At 41.0% G+C, this 19,018-nt stretch overlaps 1 protein-coding gene across 3 annotated transcripts in view; it reads left to right on the top strand.

The window, feature by feature from the left end:
* The window catches only part of EXPH5 (exophilin 5), an 81,884-nt gene that overhangs the window by 10,643 nt on the left and 52,223 nt on the right, over nucleotides 1–19,018 (top strand). The window contains exon 1 of one of the 3 annotated variants that reach the window (XM_017547069.2): nucleotides 12,405–12,757. The exons of the other annotated variants lie outside the window; for them this stretch is intronic. The gene's annotated coding sequence lies outside the window, so the exon portion shown is untranslated. Of the gene's footprint in view, nucleotides 1–12,404; nucleotides 12,758–19,018 lie in introns of those variants that run through there. 3 annotated transcript variants of the gene reach the window in all.

Here is a 19,018-nt window from a genome sequence, read left to right as displayed (position 1 = left end):
TTTTTTTTTAATAGAGACAGGATTTTGCTATGTTTGCCAGATTGGTCTGGAACTCCTGGGCTCAAGTGATCCGCCCTCCTCGGCCTCCCAAAGTGCTGGGATTACAGGCATGAGCCCCCATGCCCAGCCTGTAGATGACTCTTATCTGGTTCTATTTCTTGCTTGCTGAGAGTTTTTATTATGAAGTTTATTAAATGCTTTTTGTGCATCAATTTGTATGACCATGTGGCTTTTTCTCCTATAGACTATTGATATACTTAGTAACAATAATTGATTTTAGAGTATCAAACCAGCCTTACTCTTGTGGGTTGAACTGTCCTTCAAAAAAATAAAAAATTAAGTGTCTGTGCTAGACACTTAATCCCCAATACTAGGGAATGTGATCTAACTTAGAATCACAGAGATAATTAAGTTAAAATGAGTTGGTTAGGATGGGCCCTATCCTACTATGAATGATGTCCTTATACAAAGTGGAAAATTTGGACGCAAAGACGGACAAGCATGCAGGGAGAATGCTTTGTGCAGACTGGAGTTACGCTGCCGCAAGGCAAGGAACTATCAGAAGCTAGGAGAGAGGCCTGGGACAGACCCTTCCTTAGTGCCTCCAGAGGAAGCGTGGCCCTGCCAGCAGCTTCATCTCTGGCTTCATATGTCTCACAGTTCTGGAAGCTGTGGGACATTTCTGTTGTTCAAGTTGCTCAATGCGTGGTACTTTATTACGGTAGCCCTAGCAAAGAAATTCACTTATATTCTCAAGAAAATCCCACTTGATCGTCATGTACTATTCTTTTTATATAATTTCACTACATTTGCTAATATTGAGGGTTTTAAAAAAGTCTGGGTTCATGACAGATACTGTTATATAGTTTTCTGGTTTTATATTCTTTTTTTTTTCTTTGAGTCAGGGTCTCATTCTATCACCCAGGCTGGAGTGCAGTGTCGTGATCTCAGCCCACTACAACCTCAGCCTTCCAGGCTTGATCAAACCTCCCACCCCAGCCTCCCTAGTAGCTCGGACTACCGGCTCATGCCACCACGCCCACCTAACTTTTTTGTATTTTTAGTGGAGACCGGGTTTCACCATGTTTGCTAGGCTGGTCTTGAACTCTTGGATTCAAACACTCTACCTGCCTCAGCCTCCCAAAGTGCTAGGATTACGGCCATGAGCCACCACGCCCAGCCTGTATGCTATTTTTGTGTGGTTTTGGTGTCAGTAATTTTAGCCTTGTAAAATGACTTAGGAAGTATTTTCTTCTATTTTCTGGAAGAGATAATATAGACTTGGCATTGCTTCTTCCTGAAATGTTTGGTAAAATGAAACAATGAAACCACCTGGAATGGAAGTTTCTTTTTTGAAAGGTTTTTAATTACGAATTCAATTTATTTGATAGATACAGAGCTTTTTCCGCTATTTCATCATGAGTGAGTTTGACAGTTTGTATTTTCTAGAAATGAATCTATTCTAAGTTGTCAAATTTATATGCATAATGTTATTTATAATATTCATTTATTATCTTTTTTTTTTTTTGAGATGGAGTCTTGCTGTGTTGCCCAGGCTGGAGTGCAGTGGCATGATGTTGACTCACCACAACCTCCGCTTCCTGGGTTCAAGCGATTCTTCTGCTTTAGCCTACCTAGTAGCTGGGACTACAGGCAAGCACCACCATGCCTGGCTAATTTTTGTATTTTTAGTAGAGAAGGAGTTTCACTATGTTGGCCAGGCGATGTCGAACTCCTGACCACATGGTCCACCCGCCTCGGCCTCCCGAAGTACTGGGATTACAGGCATGAGCCACCACACCCAGCCCATTTATTATACTTTTAATGTTTGAAGATTATGTAGGAATAGCCCCTCTTTCATTCCTGATATTGATAATTTGTGTTCTTTCCCTATTTTTCTTTTTTAGTCGTGATAAAGATTTATCAAATTTATTGATCTTTTCCAAAGACCTGCTTTTTGTCTTACTTCAATTTTTCTTTATTATTTTTTCCATTTCAATTTAATTAATTTCTGCTCTGATATTTACTATTGCCTGCTTTATGTTTATTTTGCTATTTTTTTCTCATTTCTTAAGGTGAAAACTTAGATTATTGACTGAAGACCTTTCTTCTTTTCCAGTATAAACATTTTTTGGTATTTACATTATTTTCATTTTAATTAACAAATAATAATTGTACATATTCATGAAGTACATGGTGATCTTTCGTTATGTATAATACATGCTGATTAGATGAGGGTAATTAGCACATCCATAATCTCAAACATTTATCATTTATTTGTGTTGGGAGCATTCAATATCCTCTCTTTTAGCTATTTGAAAATGTGTACACACACACACACACACACACACACACACACACACACATATATATTTTTTTGAGATAGAGTCTCACTGTGTTGCCCAGCTGGTGTGCAGTGGTGCAATCTGGGCTCACTGCAACCTCCACCTCCTGGATTTTAATATTAAATATTAATATTGATTCTATTAATATCTTAATAGAATTTAAATATTCTATTTTAATTTATATTGTAATTTTTACTATCTAAACTTCCCTCTTTCTTTTGTGGTTATGCTAGGGATACATACATAGTTCTTCATAGTCTACTTAGAATCACTATTTTACCCTTCAAGTGAAACGTAGAAGACTTACCACCACGTAAGTCACTTTCCCTCTCTGCTTTCTATTGTAGTTGTTTTGTATATTAGAACTACATACAGTGAAAAATCTCATCAAATAATGTTACAATCTTTGCTTTTAATATTTTACAGAACTCAAGAAGAGAGCAGTCTATTATATTTACTCAGTTTTACCATTTCTATTGCTCTTTCTCCATTCCAGATGATCCAAGTTTCCTTCTGGTATAATTCCCCTTCCTTCTAAAGGACTTCCTTTAGCAATTATTTTATAGCAAGTCTGCTGGCAATAAAGTCTCTATTTTCCTTTATCTGACAATGTCTTTTCTTCATCTTCATTCCTGAATAATATTTTCACTGAATACAGAATCTAGGGTTGATGGCTCTTTTCTTTTAGCACGTATGGCATTGCTTTCATGATTTCCTCACCTGCACAATTTTCCCAGTGCTTTCTGGTTCCCTGGAGCTCCCCCTTTCAGTCATCTGTCCTCTACTGGAAGGACATAAAGAGAGAAAAAAAAAAACAAAAGATGTTTGCCACATCCCATGGGTCCACAGCTCCTCTAATCGGAAGGTAAGATTCCCTTCCCTGAGAGTTTTAGTGTGTATGGGTCCCGGCTACCACTGCTGTTGCTGCCAGAAAACCCTTTTCCCTACTCCTCAAGCCTGAACTAAAGGGCTTCTCCTGGAACTCTCTCCATTTGCACCAATGCTCACTTCTGGGTTTTGCACTACCCTGAGTCCATACCAGGGTATAGTGGAGGAGAGGAAAAAAGTAAATTCACAGCAGATTCAGCAGTATTTTGTATTCTTTCACAATTTGCCTACTACTATTTACTTATCAGATATCTGTTCTGTGCCTTGTGACCAGTTTCTATGGCTACATTCGCTAGGAGAGACAGGGTGGAAGTGCTTACTCTATGTTACCTGGAAGCAGAACTCCCCGTATTTACTTTTTTCTTTTTTACTTCCAAACTCATTATACAAGGCCAACATTACCCTCATACCAAAACCAGACAAAGACACAATAAAAAAAGAAGATTACAAGCCAATATAACTAATAAATACCAATGCAAAAATACTAGCAAACTGAATTAAACAACACATTAAAATGATCATTCAATGTGATCAGGTGGGATTCATCCCTGGGATGCAAGGATGGTTCAACATATGCAAATTAATAAACATGATACATCACACTAGTAGAATCAAGAGCATAAACCATATGATCATTTCAATAGATGACAAAAAAGCATTCATTAAAATTCAACATCCCTTCAAGATAAAAACAAAACAAACAAACAAAAAAAAACCTCTCAACAAACTGCATATAGAAGGAGCATACCTCAAAACAATAAAGGCAATATAGGACAGACCCACACTGAGCATCATACTGAGTGGGAGAAAACAGAAATCCTTTTCTCTAAGATCTGGAACAAGACAAGGATGCCCCTTTCACTACTTTTAGTTCAACAGAATACTGGAAGTCCTAGCTTAAGCAATTAAACAAGAGAAAGAAATAAAGGGCATCCAAACTGGACAGAAATAAATCATTGTTCTTGTTTTCAGACAATATGATCTTATATTAAAAAAAAAAAAAACCTACAGACTTTGCCAAAAAACTGTTAGAACTGATCAACAAATTCAGTAAAGTTATAGGATTAATAACCAGAATGTGTAAGGAATTTAAGCAACTCAATAGCAAAAAATAATATCATCATCATCAAATTTTAAAACGGAAAAAATATCTGAATAGACACTTCTTAAAACAATACATACAAATGGCCAATAGGTATATGAAAAAATACTAAACATCACTAATCATCAGGGAAATGTACATCAAAACCACAGTGAAATATCATTCACCCAAGCTAAAATAGCTATTATCAAAAACACAGAAAATAACAGATGGTGATGAGAATGTAAATTAGTACAGCCACTATGGATAACAGTATGGAGGTTCCTCAAGAAACTACAAATAGCACTACCATATGATCCAGCAATCCTATTGCTAGGTACATATTCAAAAGAAAGGAAATCAGTGTATCAAAGATACCTCTGCACTTCCATGTTTATTGCCACACTATTCACAATAGTCAAGATACGGCTCAACCTAGGTTTCCATGAATGGATGAATGGATGAGGAAAATGTAGTGTATATATGCACAACAGAATATTATTCAGCCATAGAAAAGTAATTAAATCCTATACTTTGCAACAACATAGATGGAACCGGAAGACATTACGTTAAGTGAAATAAGCCTAGTACAGAAATACAAATATCATATATTGTCACTCATATGTGGGAGCTAAAAGAATTAGTCATGTGGGATTGAATAGAAGGATGATTACAAGAGACTGGGAAAGGTAGTGGGAAAGGGAGAATGAAGAGGAGTTGGATAGTAGGCACAAAAATACAGTTAGAAAGAATAATATCTAGTGTTTGGTAGCATAATTGGGAAGCTGGAGTTAATTTATTGTACACTTCAAAATAGCTAGAAGTAAAGATTTGGAATGTTTCCAACACAAAGAAATGATAAATGCTTGAGGTGATGGATATTTTACTTACTCATATTTGATCATTATATATTGTATTCCTATATTAAGTATCATGCGTATCCCGTGAATATATACAACTATTATATATTCATAAAAATTAGAAACAAATTCAAAAAAGAATGAAAAATAAACAAAATTGTATTGAAGTTAAATTCATGTAACATAAAACTATCCACTTTAAAGTTAACAATTCATTGGCATTTCGTACATTCACAATGTTGTACAATCACCCCCTCTATCTAGTGCCAAAACATTTTTGTCACCCCAGAATACAACCCATTAAACAGTTACTCTTCATTCCCACCTCCCCTCAACTGCTAGCAATCATGGATTTACCTATTCTGGATATTTCATATAAATGGAATTATAGAATGTATAACTTTTGTCTGCCTTCTTTTACTTAGTATAATGTTTTTCACTTTCATCTACCTTATAACATTTATCAATACTTTATTCCTTTTTTTTGGACTAAATAATAGTCTATTGTATGCATATGCCACAATTTATCTATTCATCCATTGATAGACATTTGAATTGTTTCCATATTTTGGCTATTTCGAATAATGCTGCTATGAACAATTGTCTGGCAAGTATTTGTTTGAGTACCTGTTCTCAGTTCTTCGGGGTATATGCCTAGGAATGGAATTACTGGAACATATGGTAATTCTATGTTTAACTTATGAGGAAATGTCAAACTGTTTCCCCCATATTTTTTTTTTTTTTTTTTTTTTGAGACGGAGTCTTACTTTGTCACTCAGGCCGGAGTGCAATGATGTGATCTCGGCTCACTGCAATCTCCACCTCCCTGGTTCAAGCAATTCTGTCTCAGCCTCCCAAGTAGCTGGAACTACAGGCATGTGCCACCACACCAGGCTAATTTTTGTATTTTTAGTAGAGATGGGGTTTCACCATGTTGGTCAGGCTGGTCTCAAACTCCTGACCTCAAGTGATCCGCTTGCCTCAGCCTCCCAAAGTGCCGGGATTACAGGCGTGAGCCACCACACCTGGCCTTTCCCCACATTATTTTTAACACAGTTGTGGTCTTATGTATTTGTGTTACTTATGAAGATCATAACATACAAATAACCCCTTCATATTAAAGATTCAGAGTCAACATCAATTTTGTGGTTTCACACTATTCCACTGAACATATTCTATAATTTAGTTAATCATTCCATATTTTAGTCTCTTTGATGTTTTCTTATTCTATTTGTTCCTTATTGCTATGTTAAGTAACACTGGCAAGCCTTTATGCTTACATTCTTAATTCAATTTTAATTATCTCAAGGGTAAATTCCAAAAAGTAGAATCATTCATTTAAATAACAAAAATGTTTTCTAAGTTCCTGTTACATGTTACCAAACTGCTTTCCAAAAATGTTCTACAACATTGCACCTTCACCGGCAGTGTGGGAAGGCCTTTGTTTTAACATATCCTTTCTATCCCTGAATGGCAGTATTACTTTTTAAAAATCTTTACCAGCTTTGCAGGAAAAAAAATTATGCTTCATTTAATTTCTAATGCTGTGATTATAATGACCTTAAACTGTTTCATATGTTTACTATTCACATTTCTTGATATGTGAATTGTCTATTCATATTGCTGCCCATTTGTAAATCAACATCTGTATACAGAATGCTTCTGATCACAAATAACAGAAAATCTAACCATGACTTGAACAAATTAGGGGCTCATTTTTCTGACATAACAAGACATCTGGAAGTAGGCAACTGCTAGCTGGTTTAGTGGTTTAAGGATGGGCTGGGCGTGATGGCTTATGCCTGTAATCCCAGCACTTTGGGAGGCTGAGGCGGGTGGATCACCTGAGGTTGGGAGTTCGAGACCAACCTGACCAACATGGAGAAACCCGGTCTCTGCTAAAAATATGAAAAATTAGCCAGGTGTTGTAGCACATGCCTATAATCCCAGCTACTCGGGAGGCTGAGGCAGGAGAACTGCTTGAACCCAGGAGGTGGAGGTTGGGGTGAGCTGAAATTGAGCCATTGCATGCTCCAGCCTGCACAACAAGAGTGAAACTCCATATCAAAAAAAAAAGGATGTCAGGATGGTGCCTTTGTAACGCAAAATGGGTGCAGCCGCTCCAGACATCACATTCATATTTGAGGCAGAAAGAAAGAGGAAAGAGTGGAAACAATGGCTTCTTTGGGGTATATATCCAAGAAGAGTCGTTTTTATGATAGAAATAAAAGCCTTCTCTGATGCCTTCAAGGACATTTCTACTTTATATATCCTTGATTGGAACCATGTCATGTGGCCATCCTTAGCTGCAAGGTAATTAGAAAAGCAAGAAATACTAGACTTCAACCAATCATGATCCACCCCTTGAGCCTGAATACTCTCGTGTTGACAAAAACATCAGAAAGGAGGGAAGTTGAGGGAAATGTATTCTAGAAGGCAGTCAACACTGTTTAACACGGTTCGGTGTGGTTTTTGTCTTACTGATTTATACATTTCACTAGACATTAAAGAAATTGACTTTTGTCCTATGTATTTCCCAGGTTTCAATTTGCATGTAACTTCTCTTTATCTGAAAATAGATTTTTTTCTCAGTTTTATGTAGCCAAAATATACCTCCTTCTAAATTTCCTTTTTCTTTTTGAGATGGTCTTGCTCTGTCACCCAGGCTGCAGTGCAGTAGTACAGTGACAGTTCATTGTAACCTCTAACTCCTAGACTCAAGTGACCTCCCGCCTCAGCCTCCTGAGTAGCTAGGACTATGGACGTGCACCACCACACCCAGCTAATTTTTTAAAAATCTTGGCCAGGTGTGATGGCTCACACCTGTAATCTCAGCATTTTGGGAGGCCAAGGTGGGTGGATCACCTGAGGTCAGGAGTTCAAGACCAGCCTGGCCATCATGGTGAAACCCCATCTTAATAAAAAAATAAAAATAAATAAAATAAATAAAATCTTTTAGTAGAGACAAGGTCTCACTATGTTGCCTACATTGGTCTCAAAACCCTGGCCTCAAGTGATTCTCCTGCCTCGCCTTTTGTTTTTAAGATGAGATAACTCTTCTCACATGGAGATTAGAGTAATATTTACTTCTAGTTTTATTTTTTTTAATGTAACTTTTTAATTACATGTATTTTATACTACATACATTTTAATTACAAAATATCACCTAACATATATTTTGTTTATAAGGTAGGATTACATAAATTTATTTTTTTCAAAGAGTTAGCAAATTGTCAATAGAACCATTGATTTCCATCTCCTTCTGAGGCCCTTGATAATTCCCTTTAGGGAAAAGACTGGAGCTACCAAATAAATAATAACCACAAAGAGTTGATGAGACAAAATGCTATAGCACCAGCTTTCATAAAATCTAAGAAGGAAACCATAGGGTAAAACACAGCTTTCACACAGAGAAGTGTGATTGTTGTTACCCTATATCACGTACATAGTTAATGTAGTGCAGTGAATTGGCTTCACAGAGATAAAAAGAAGCAGAGAAACCAATCAGGGGACAGTGAGTAAACCTTGTGTGAAGTACTTTTCCGCCTTAAAATTGCTTGGCAGGATCAAAGGGTTCTTCTGCCCTGGGAGCTATTTAGTCAGGCAACTGGAAGAATCGCTTCTTACTTTTAGTTGTTTTGGTTTTGTCTCACTACGGATTATGCATAAACACAAATGCTGTTGTGCCCACGAGCTGATTCGAGCCTGGCCTTGTGAACTGGCTTCTTTGAACCCCACTATAGTTGTTCACATTGGCTCAACTTGAGCGGTGATGTTCAATGCCTATTTTAAACACTGCTGTCATGCATTTTATGTACGGTTCCCTTCTTCTCTTTCAGACGTCAAAAAGGTGTATCAAAATGACTTTGGGGATTGTGTGTATTGAGGAGAGATCTCAGTTGCTGGCTGAATTACTACATTTGCACTCGCGCTTACACTTGGAAGCTCCTCTTCAGCATTACCAGGGGCCAAGTGAGAACTCTGTGTGCTCAAAGCTGTCCCCTAAGTAGTGGGTATTAAGGGCTTCCCTCCTCAGAGTAGAGAAAGCTCTGGCAGGGGATGTCTGACAATGGCCCTCTCCATGGGGAGTCTATCAGGGAGGGTCTGCCAACCTCCTCACTCTCTGGTCTGTTTCCCAGTGCTTCTTCCTCCTTAAGGACATCAGTTTCTCCCCTATTCTCAGCAACCCCCCTCTTCGCCCCACCAAAACTCATTCTTATTTGTAGTTTATATTATAGCACTGGCTCCATAGTAGGTAACTGCAAAGGCCAATAAATTAGGTCATGTCTATCCACGGCTGTGTAATTGCTTTGCCTCTGCCATCCAGGCAAGTCTTTAAAAGGTTTATGAGTAACACGCTCCCTCCAGGGTAGCTGTCTCCACCTTCAAAGCCACACCAGGCCTCACCCTCAGCCAACTCTACCAGCTCTTTGTACATCCACTTCTACTGAGCTCAGGCTCCACCTTCTTCCTTAGACTTGCTTTCATTTCCCCCATGTGTCAACTTATAACACCTTGCCCTGGGCCTTCCAGAGCCTTAAGGAGAGTTCAGAGTCACAGAACAATACATAAATGTAAATACAAAAATGTAAATGTAAATATTTCGTTAAAAACAACTTGCACGTGTCTAAAGCCCTCACGAATATTGTAGATGCCACAATTTCCAAACAGTGCTCCAAAACAACCATGATAGTTTTATCAGCAAAGCGATAACACTTTTCCAGGCCAGGATCAGTGGCTCATGCCACAGGTCAAGGTAGGAGGATCACTTGAAGCCAGGAGTTCAAGCCCAGCCTGAACAATGTAGTGAGACCCCACCATCGCTACAGAAGAATTTAAAAATTAGCCAAGTATGGTGGCATATGCCTGTAGTCCCAACAATTTGAGAGGCTGAGGTGGGAGAAGTGCTTGAGCAGAGGAGTTTGAAATTGCAGTGAGCTGACCACGCCACTGCACTGCAGCCTGGGCAACAGAGTGAGACCTTGTCTCTAAAGAATAAAAAAACAGGCTGGCCACAGTGGCTCACACCTGTAATCTCAGCACTTTGGGAGGCTGAGGCAGAAAAATCACTTAAGGTCAGGAATTTGAGACCAGCCTGGCCAACACAGTAAAACCACATCTCTACTAAAAATACAAAAATTAGCCAGGCCTGGTGGCATGCGCCTGTGATCCCAGCTACTGAGGAGGCTGAGACAGGAGAATTGCTTGAACCCAGGAGGCAGAGGTTGCAGTGAGCCAAGGTCGTGCCACTGCACTCCAGCCTGGGCAACAGAGTGAGACTCCATCTGGAAAACATAAAAATAAAAAATGCTATTCTCTTCTCAGCTTACCTGAGCTTAATCTCTGGGGTGTTGCCCTCACAGGTGGCAGCCTCCTGAAGCTGGAAGATTCCACACCTCCAGGGACCTGGGTCATTTCAGGAGGCAGGCCAGGCTCTGGTTACCCTCTTGGCTCCGATCTACTTTCCTTCCTGGGAGGCAGACAGTCATCTGGAGTTTTTGATTGTACGTCAACCATCAGCATTAAGCACTGGGAGTAGCACTGCAATGTTGCCTATTTTTCTTGGAGCTGCCAGATTTGATCAGCCCCTCCATTTGCAACATTGAGGTAGTTGTCTTTGGAACCTGTCACTGTCCCAAAAGCAGAGGTCTAGGGACCTCCATCTTCCTCTCTAAAGTGAGAGCCCCATAGATTTTTCTTCCATAACATGATTCAATAACACCTCTCTTCAATAACACTCATTTATTTAGCAGATATATTTGAGATTCTACTGTGAACCTGGTAGCGGAGATATATAACTGTTCTGTATAACCTTTCAATGCCATGAAGGAGGCTGATTTAAAAACAGTACATACAGGTTGGGTGCGGTGGCTCACGTCTATAATCCCAGCACTTTGGGAGGGCGTGGTGAGCAGATCACAAGGTCAGGAGTTCAAGACCAGCCTAGCCAACATGGTGAAACTCCCGTCTCTACCAAAAATACAAAAATTAGCTGGGCATGGTCATGCACACCTGTAATCGCACCTACTCAGGAGGCTGAGGCAGGAGAATCACTTGAACCTGGGAGGCAGAGGTTGCAGTGAGCCTAGATCACACCTCTGCACTCCAGCTGTGTTACAGGGCGAGACTGTCTCCAGTAAGTAAGTAAGTAAATAGATAGATAGATAGATAGATAGATAGATAGATAGATAGATAGATAGATAAAAACAGTGCATTCACTATAACATGACAAATAAGATTAGTCACACAGAGGGCTGCAGAAGTCATTTAGCCATCCTCCAGATGACTGGCTGAAGGAGGTGATGCCTGAACTGTGTCTTGAAGGAGGTGAGAGGTGAATAAAGGTGACGTGAACAGCAAATGGAGTGAACAACATTAGGCCATAAAGACGTGAAAGACTACAGGCAGATGCAGACACCATCAGCAGTGGATATCCCCACAATGCAACATGAGAGGCAGCCACAGGCAAGAGAGTGAGCTAGAGGTGAGCAGTGGACTTGTGTGTTGAGCCGAGGCCTCTGAGCTTGACAAAACTGGCGGGGAGGAGAAGCCGCTGAAATGTTTAGAGCCACTGAATGACAAGGTCAAATTAGGTGGATGGCTCTGGGTGGTGAGTGAAGCCTGGATCAGAAGAGAATTGTGTTTAGGGGCCTCTGCTGGGGAAGAAGAGATGGCAAGCAATTTAAGAAATATTTGGAAAGTCGAATTAGCAGGACTTGGTGGCTGACTGGCCACAGAAGGAAGGAGAAAGGAGAGTTCGTATGAACTCAGGTTTCTGGCTTTTGACCTACTGTTTACCCTGAAACCGGTGGGTCCAAGTGGACTCTAATATTTTGTGATTCCAGGGTAAGATAATATATCTGAATACGAAAGGACATCAATTCTTCCATCAACTTTGAAATATTTAAAGGCACATCTCTTGCTGTACATTATCTCTCAGTGATTGAGGTCAAATTTTAGGCCTGTGACCAAGACTAGGGTTTGGGGAGAGGTATGGACAGATTTCAAAGCAGAATTCTGGCCAAGGGAGCATGGAACTTGTTCCCCAGCTCCAGATGGCCCAGTGAAGGACTTCTGGGGTTGAAGCTGAGAGCAGCCACCTGACAGTGGAGGAGGGAACCGATTGGCTCTCGGGAACCACCACACGGGCCAGCCACAGTGAGCAGCCTGCCAGGCAGCAGGTGCCCAGCGAACCAGAGGAAACCGTGCGTGCTGTCATTTCCTCCCCTGCAGCTTTGGACTTCAGTCAGGAGCTTTATCTCTCCTATTCTCAGCAAAAATAATTAAAGCCAACTGATTATTGAGACTCCCTCATCCCCACCCCCCAAAAAAGTAAGACATTTTATTTCAAGTAACTGCTTCTCCTCCATGAAGCAGTAACACCCTGGCTTTCACTGGCACCCTCCCCTTTGGTACGGGGTCAGCAGAAGGGTGTTTTGTCTTCAGCGAGTGGGAAACCCCTGTCTTCAGTGTTTTCTGCCCACCAGGATAGGGCACTGTGGATTTTGCTTTTGAAGCTTGTCCAGAGTCACTCAAGAGAGACAAAGCCGTCATTCTACCGTGTGCTACCCACCACCCACCAGGTAAGCTGCGATGCGCCAGGGTGAAGTCCCCAGAAGACTGTTTGGCCTTGATATTCCAGAACTTGCTTAACTATGTTGAACACACACCCCTGGATTCAAAACGGCCAGGCTAAGAATAGTATCTTCAGCAGGCACAAGGATAAAGGAAACACATACCTCTTTCCAGTTTATCATGATGTTTGCTTAAGTAAGTCCCATTCACATTTGGGGGATCAAGATTTCTGATGTTTCCATTTTTATTGGACAAATACTTGATGAATATTTGAAAGCCTAATCTTTGTATGGGCTATGCAATCTGCTATGGTAAATGTGAAGCGTAGGACCCAAGAAATGTATAATCAGTTTGTAGGACAGGACTTGAGAACTTAAACAAGAATATAAGGCTATGCGTGACTATGTACTTAATGGATGGCACAGACAGCAGTGAGGTCAGTGAGTACATCTTTCTCTTTGGAGAAGAGAAAGATGGATGAGAGCTGAAATTATCGGGTAAAACTTCATAGAGGCTGGTCTTGAAGTGCCAGGTGATACGTGGGAGGTAGGTAAAGGAGAACAGCTCCCAATTCTGGCTTAATGCTTCCATTAAGCCAATTCCACATAACACAGTTACTGAGCTATAATCAGTAGTTGGAATATATAAATCTTCAATTCAGAAAGACTGTTCATATCAGCATTGGAAACTGAAGTCCTAAAGAAGGCTGGTGTTTGTTTACCGTGAGTACCAGCAGGCTTGTCAGATTTTGTCCCGCCCGGCTTCCTTCTCTTCCCTTCTCCAGCAAATCTGTTCACCTTCGGTAACTTCTACTAAATGTTCACTAATTTTTAACAAGCTTGCCCATAAAAATGAAATTTAGTTAACTGTTTTTGTTTTAAAATTCTGTAAATGTTAAATAGAAGAGAGGCACGAAATCATTTCTGATAAAAATAGAAGTTAAATCTGTGTGAAAGGGTTTTGTGGCCCCTTTCTCCCTAGCTCTGGCTCTCGGTTGAATCGGTTACATTGAGGAGTGGTTAAACAGTGTGTTGGTTCTATCTGTGTTGAGTGACTGGCATAAGACCACAAAAGGAAATCTGCAGTTTCCCCTCCAACTCTCATTCTTTACATGAGAGCATAGGAAGCCTCCAGAAGACTTGCATGATCTTAGTATTGAGTCTTCTTCTATGTATCTATCAAGGAAATGAGAGCATTTCGGAGTGACTGGGATTATTCACTTATTTATTTTAGAGATGGGGTTTTGCCATATTGCCCAGGCCATTCTTGAGCTCCTGGGCTCAGGGAATCCTCCCACCTTGGACTCCCAAAGTGCTGGACTTATAGGCATGAGCCACCATACTTGGCCTGGAATTCTTATTTATAACCCAGTGACACAAGACTGTAATGAAACTATTAATAGATAATAAGCAACCTCGAAATCAACCTCATGATTTGATCTGTTTCTCTTGATGCAAGGCCAGCAAATAAAAACTTTGTAGCCACTTAAAACAAACACAACAAAAACAAAGCTTCCTTCACTCAGAAGGAAAGTCTGCAGATGAAAGCCTTCACCCATTTACTCCCCCCATCCTCCTTCATGCACACCTTACCTACTTTCCATGTTATTCACTCATTCACTGCACAATGAGCATCACTCGTGATGAACAATAATGGATTCAGACCCAGATGTAGTGGAATTTATTCCACTACAAATCTAGTTCTGACTGTCTTCATGAATGCTTTCCCAGCCCTTAGCTAGAATTAATCTTATCCTTCTTCATAATGCCAAAGCAAGAATCTTGATTTTCTATCAATATTATATTATCAATCATGTCCTGTGTTATATCATAGCTACTTTGTACATATCATTTTCCACCAACAGATCCTGAATTTCCTGGTGTCTTCACATTATCCTTACACATTTAAATGCTCATTGTGGTTGAACTGGATTTTTTTAACCCCACTCGAAAAGATGTTTTTCAACCCGTTAGCCAAGTGCCAGCAGAAGTTAGATCATGTGATAAAGAATATGTAGAAAGGGCATTGTAAACAAAAGAGAAACTTGGAAAATTGCCTAGAGAGCATGGCAAAGTTCTTGGAATGATTGGCACCCAGGGTTTAAATGACGGAGTCATGGGAAACAAGTCCAGATAGGTAAGTGTGGGGCTGGTGATAAAGAACTGAGCTTTACAGGTGAGGAAGATGAGACGTATAAATGTTATTTGATCAGCCCAAATAATAACGGGATTAGAACCCCTCACCTGATTATCCCCACCACCAGGCCCAGCACCCTCACGTAAGCTCGGACAGTGATTTTTGCTACCATGCCAGGCCGGGGCAATTGGCTGGGAAAAGATGGTGACAGACAGTATCTATGACACTAATATCTGTGCGGTTGGACCACATTATTCCTCTCTTTGTTGTTATCATGCAACTTGAAGAAAGGCAAGAGCAATAGGAAGCAAACAATCAAGAAGCAGGTGTACTGAAGACCATTCAGCACTGAGCTGTGGCACACTGTAGTGGCCAATCCGAGTTCCCGGTTAGTGTGATACAGACTGGGCTGTGAATTACACTCTGAAGCAAGTGCCAAGAGTTGCTAATTTTGCCATTTGCTTGGCTCTTTTCCTTGAATTTCATAGAAACAATATTTCAAATGGTACCTGGGCTAACATAATCAGCAAAGGTGTTGAGCAGATAAATTATCAAAAACTATAGGCCGAATGTGGCAGCTCACGCTTATGATCCCAGCACTTTGGGAGGCCTAGGTGGGCGGATCACCCGAGGTCAGGAGTTTGACACCAGCCTGGCCAACATGATAAAAACCTGTCTCTACTACCACAAAAATTAGCCGGGCGTAGTGGTGTGTGTCTGTGATCCCAGCTACTTGGGAGGCTGAAGCAGGAGACTAGCTTGAACCCAGGAGGCAGAGATTGCAGTGAGCCGACATCTTGCAACTGCACTCCAGCCTGGGTAAAATGGAGTGAGACTCCGTCAAAAAAAGAAACAAAAAAAAGAAGCTACACATATCCTGTATACATAATAAATAATGTTCAACCTCTCTAGTAATCAAAGAAATATGAAAAAAGAAAAAAAGGGTTTTGGCCTATCAGATTACAAAGATTAAAAAGAATAGATATAGCTAATATTGGTAAGGGCATGGGGAAATGGACCCTCAAAAAAAAAAAAATTTGATACAACCTTTCACCAGGGTGATTTGGCGTGATAGATTTCGTAAGTCATTAAAACATGTACATCCTTTGGCCTGGCAATTCCACATCAAGAAAATTGATTCTAAGGAATTAATTAGAGATGGGTGCAATACTAGTTTTGAACTGGGTTTATTTCAACATTATGACTGTAAAAAATTAGAAATAATTCCAGCGAGAAGTGAGTAGGTACATATGTTACAGTACAGAGATACAGTGGTAGAATATTGATGTAGCGGAGCATTCTTTTGTGTGTGTGTGTGTGTGTGTGTGTGTGTGTGTGTGTGTGTGTGATGGAGTCTCACTCTGTCACCAGACTGGAGTGCAATAGTACAATCTCGGCTCACTGCAACCTCTGCCTCCTGGGTTCAAGCAATTCTTCTGCCTCAGCCTTCCAAATAGCTGGGATTACAGGCATGTGCCACCATGCCCAGCTAATTTTTAAATTTTTAGTAGAGACAGGATTTCACCATGTTGGCCAGGCTCGTCTTGAACTCCTGACCTCAGGTGATCTGCTCACCTCGGCCTCCCAAAGTGCTTGGGTTACAGGCATGAACCACCGTGCCCAGCCTAGCACAGCATTCTTAATATAATGCTAAGTGGGAAACAGGCTACACAACAGCATGCATAGGGTAAGAGCATTTTTTGAAAAGCATGCATACATAACTGACATGTGGAGCAAGTAGAAATCATGGAATATAACCAGAAAGCATCCTACTACTATCCTTTTATTTATTTTTTTAGACAGAGTCTAGCTCTGTCACCCAGGCTGGAGTGTAGTGGCGTGATCTCAGCTCACTGCAACCTTTGCCTCCCGGGTTCAAGTGATTCTCCTGCCTCAGCCTCTCGAGTAGCTGGGACTACAGGTGCACACCACCATGCCCAGCTAATATTTTTGTATTTTTAGTAGAGACAGGGTTTCACCATGTTGGCCAGGCTGGTCTCGAACTCCTGACCTCCAGTGATCTGTCCATCTCAGCCCCCCAAAGTTCTGGGATTACAGGCATGAGCCACTGTGTACGCTGTGTACTGCCATCTCCTACTATCCCTTTAAATGCTTCCTACAAGGCAGTTCCTTGACTTTTCTGCTCACTCACAGGTAATAAAAGTCTTTTGGTCACTTTAAGACACAAACACAGTCTCAATTCATTAATAATTAGAACATCTGTATCTAGATTAATCCCAGCTTTTTTCAGAGGAGCAGCCCCTCACACAGCCACTGCTTGCTGCAGAGCAATGCCTGGGACAGTGAAGAGGATTTGATCCTTTTCCCTTTCCCCATCAAGCTCTGCCTCTCCACCCATTCAATGGTGATTTTTTACTGTTCCAGGGTTGAAGCACAGGGTGGCTGGGAGGCAGGTTTGAGTCTGGATGGAAGGCACATGCAGAAAAGCTGTTGCTTGACTAGAATGGTTGTAAGGTGGCATCACACTCTCTGGCTGGGCAGATGTTTAAATCTGCCTCTTCTCTTACGTGCTCATCTGGGGTTTGCAGAGATGGCTCGTGGCCCAGCACTGTTCCCCAGCAGCTCTTTCCATGCACATGATGTAGTCTCCCCTGCTCTGTGCTAGGAATCCAGGGATTCACCCTCAACCTCTTCCTACTCAGGTTTCTTCACCCCTGGAGCCAACTCCAGCAGACATGAACTAAGAGAACCCCATGCATGCCTCCTCAGCCTCTCCTGGGGCCCACATCTTCTCCACGGGACACACTCACACCATGGTTGCCTGAGAAACCCTGGAAATGAGGACTGAGTGACAGCTGAGCTATGCGCTTCATTCTGCAGTCAAAGCAACTGGCAGGCCCCAGTTTCTCCGACTCAGATTTCTCAGGCAGGAGGCAGATACCAGTCTACCTTTCCTTCAAACCACAGAGGACATAATTAAGCTCTTCCAGTAGTACTGGTTAAGCTCCCTGGCTCTAGAGAAAGCCTCCTCATAAATCCTCCCTCTGTCTTCACTCTTCCAACTCAATTCAAGTAAGAGGACTTAAAACCCTAACTAGAGAGCCTTGGCTTTTGTTTATTTTCAAAAATCCCACAAAGCAAGTTCTCCTGATTCATCTTCTCACAAGTCCCCTGGATGTCATGAATCTCTTGCTTTCATACTTTGGCTAAAACCAAGACAGAGTCCTAGTCCTGTTATCACTGCTTTAAAACACACAGATGAACATCTGTATACACACAGCAGTATCTCTGACTGTGGGAATTATGAGTGTTGTTTTTTTTTTAATTCAAGTTTTTGTTTTGTTTTGTTTTTTTAATAGAAGCAGGATCTCACCATGTCACCCAGGCTGGCCTTGAACTCTTGGGTTCACTTGATCCTCCTGCCTCGACCTCCTAAAGTGTTGGGATTGCAGGAGTGAGCCTCCGCGCCCAGCCTCTTCAAGTTTTTTCTTTAATTTCCAAGTCTTTTGCATTGAATGTAATTTTACTTTCTTCTTTTTTTTTTTTTTTTTTTTGGAAACAGTCTTATTCTGTCACCCAGGCTGGAGTGCAGTGGTGCAATCTCAACTCACTTCAACCTCCACCTCACAGGTTCAAGCAATTCTCCCACCTCAGCCTCCCTAGTAGCTGGGACTATAGGTATGTGCCACCATACCTAGCTAATTTTTGTATTTTTTTTGTTAGTACAGACCAGGTTTCTCCATGTTGGATAACCTGGTCTTAAACTCCTGACCTCAAGTGATCCATTTGCCTCAGCCTCCCAAAGTCCTGGGATTACAGGCATGAACCACCATGCCCAGCCTGATGTAATTTTACTTTCATAATTACCAAAAAAAAAAAAAAATCAACACTGAAAAAATTGTATAATGGCAAAGCAAAGTCAGTTTTATTGATGTTTGCAATTTCCTGTCCCAATCAAAGCTGGAGAATTCCTCTGTGAACAAATTCCCACATGCTGCTATGATTGGATGTTTTTATTATGTTCTTTCAGGTGACAAGGAACACGGAGCAGTTTCCTCAAGGGATGGGTGGCACGTTATTGTCAGGATCTTATGGGGAAGTCAGGAAACAGCCTCAGCCCTGCACAGCCAGTCCTCCGGAACTGGAATGTTGATCAGAGTGCTGCAGCATTC

Source organism: Cebus imitator, unplaced genomic scaffold (genome assembly GCF_001604975.1).
Source record: "Cebus imitator isolate Cc_AM_T3 unplaced genomic scaffold, Cebus_imitator-1.0 Scaffold194, whole genome shotgun sequence".
Taxonomy (NCBI): Eukaryota; Metazoa; Chordata; class Mammalia; order Primates; family Cebidae; genus Cebus; species Cebus imitator.
This window is presented reverse-complemented; position numbering and strand designations above follow the sequence as displayed.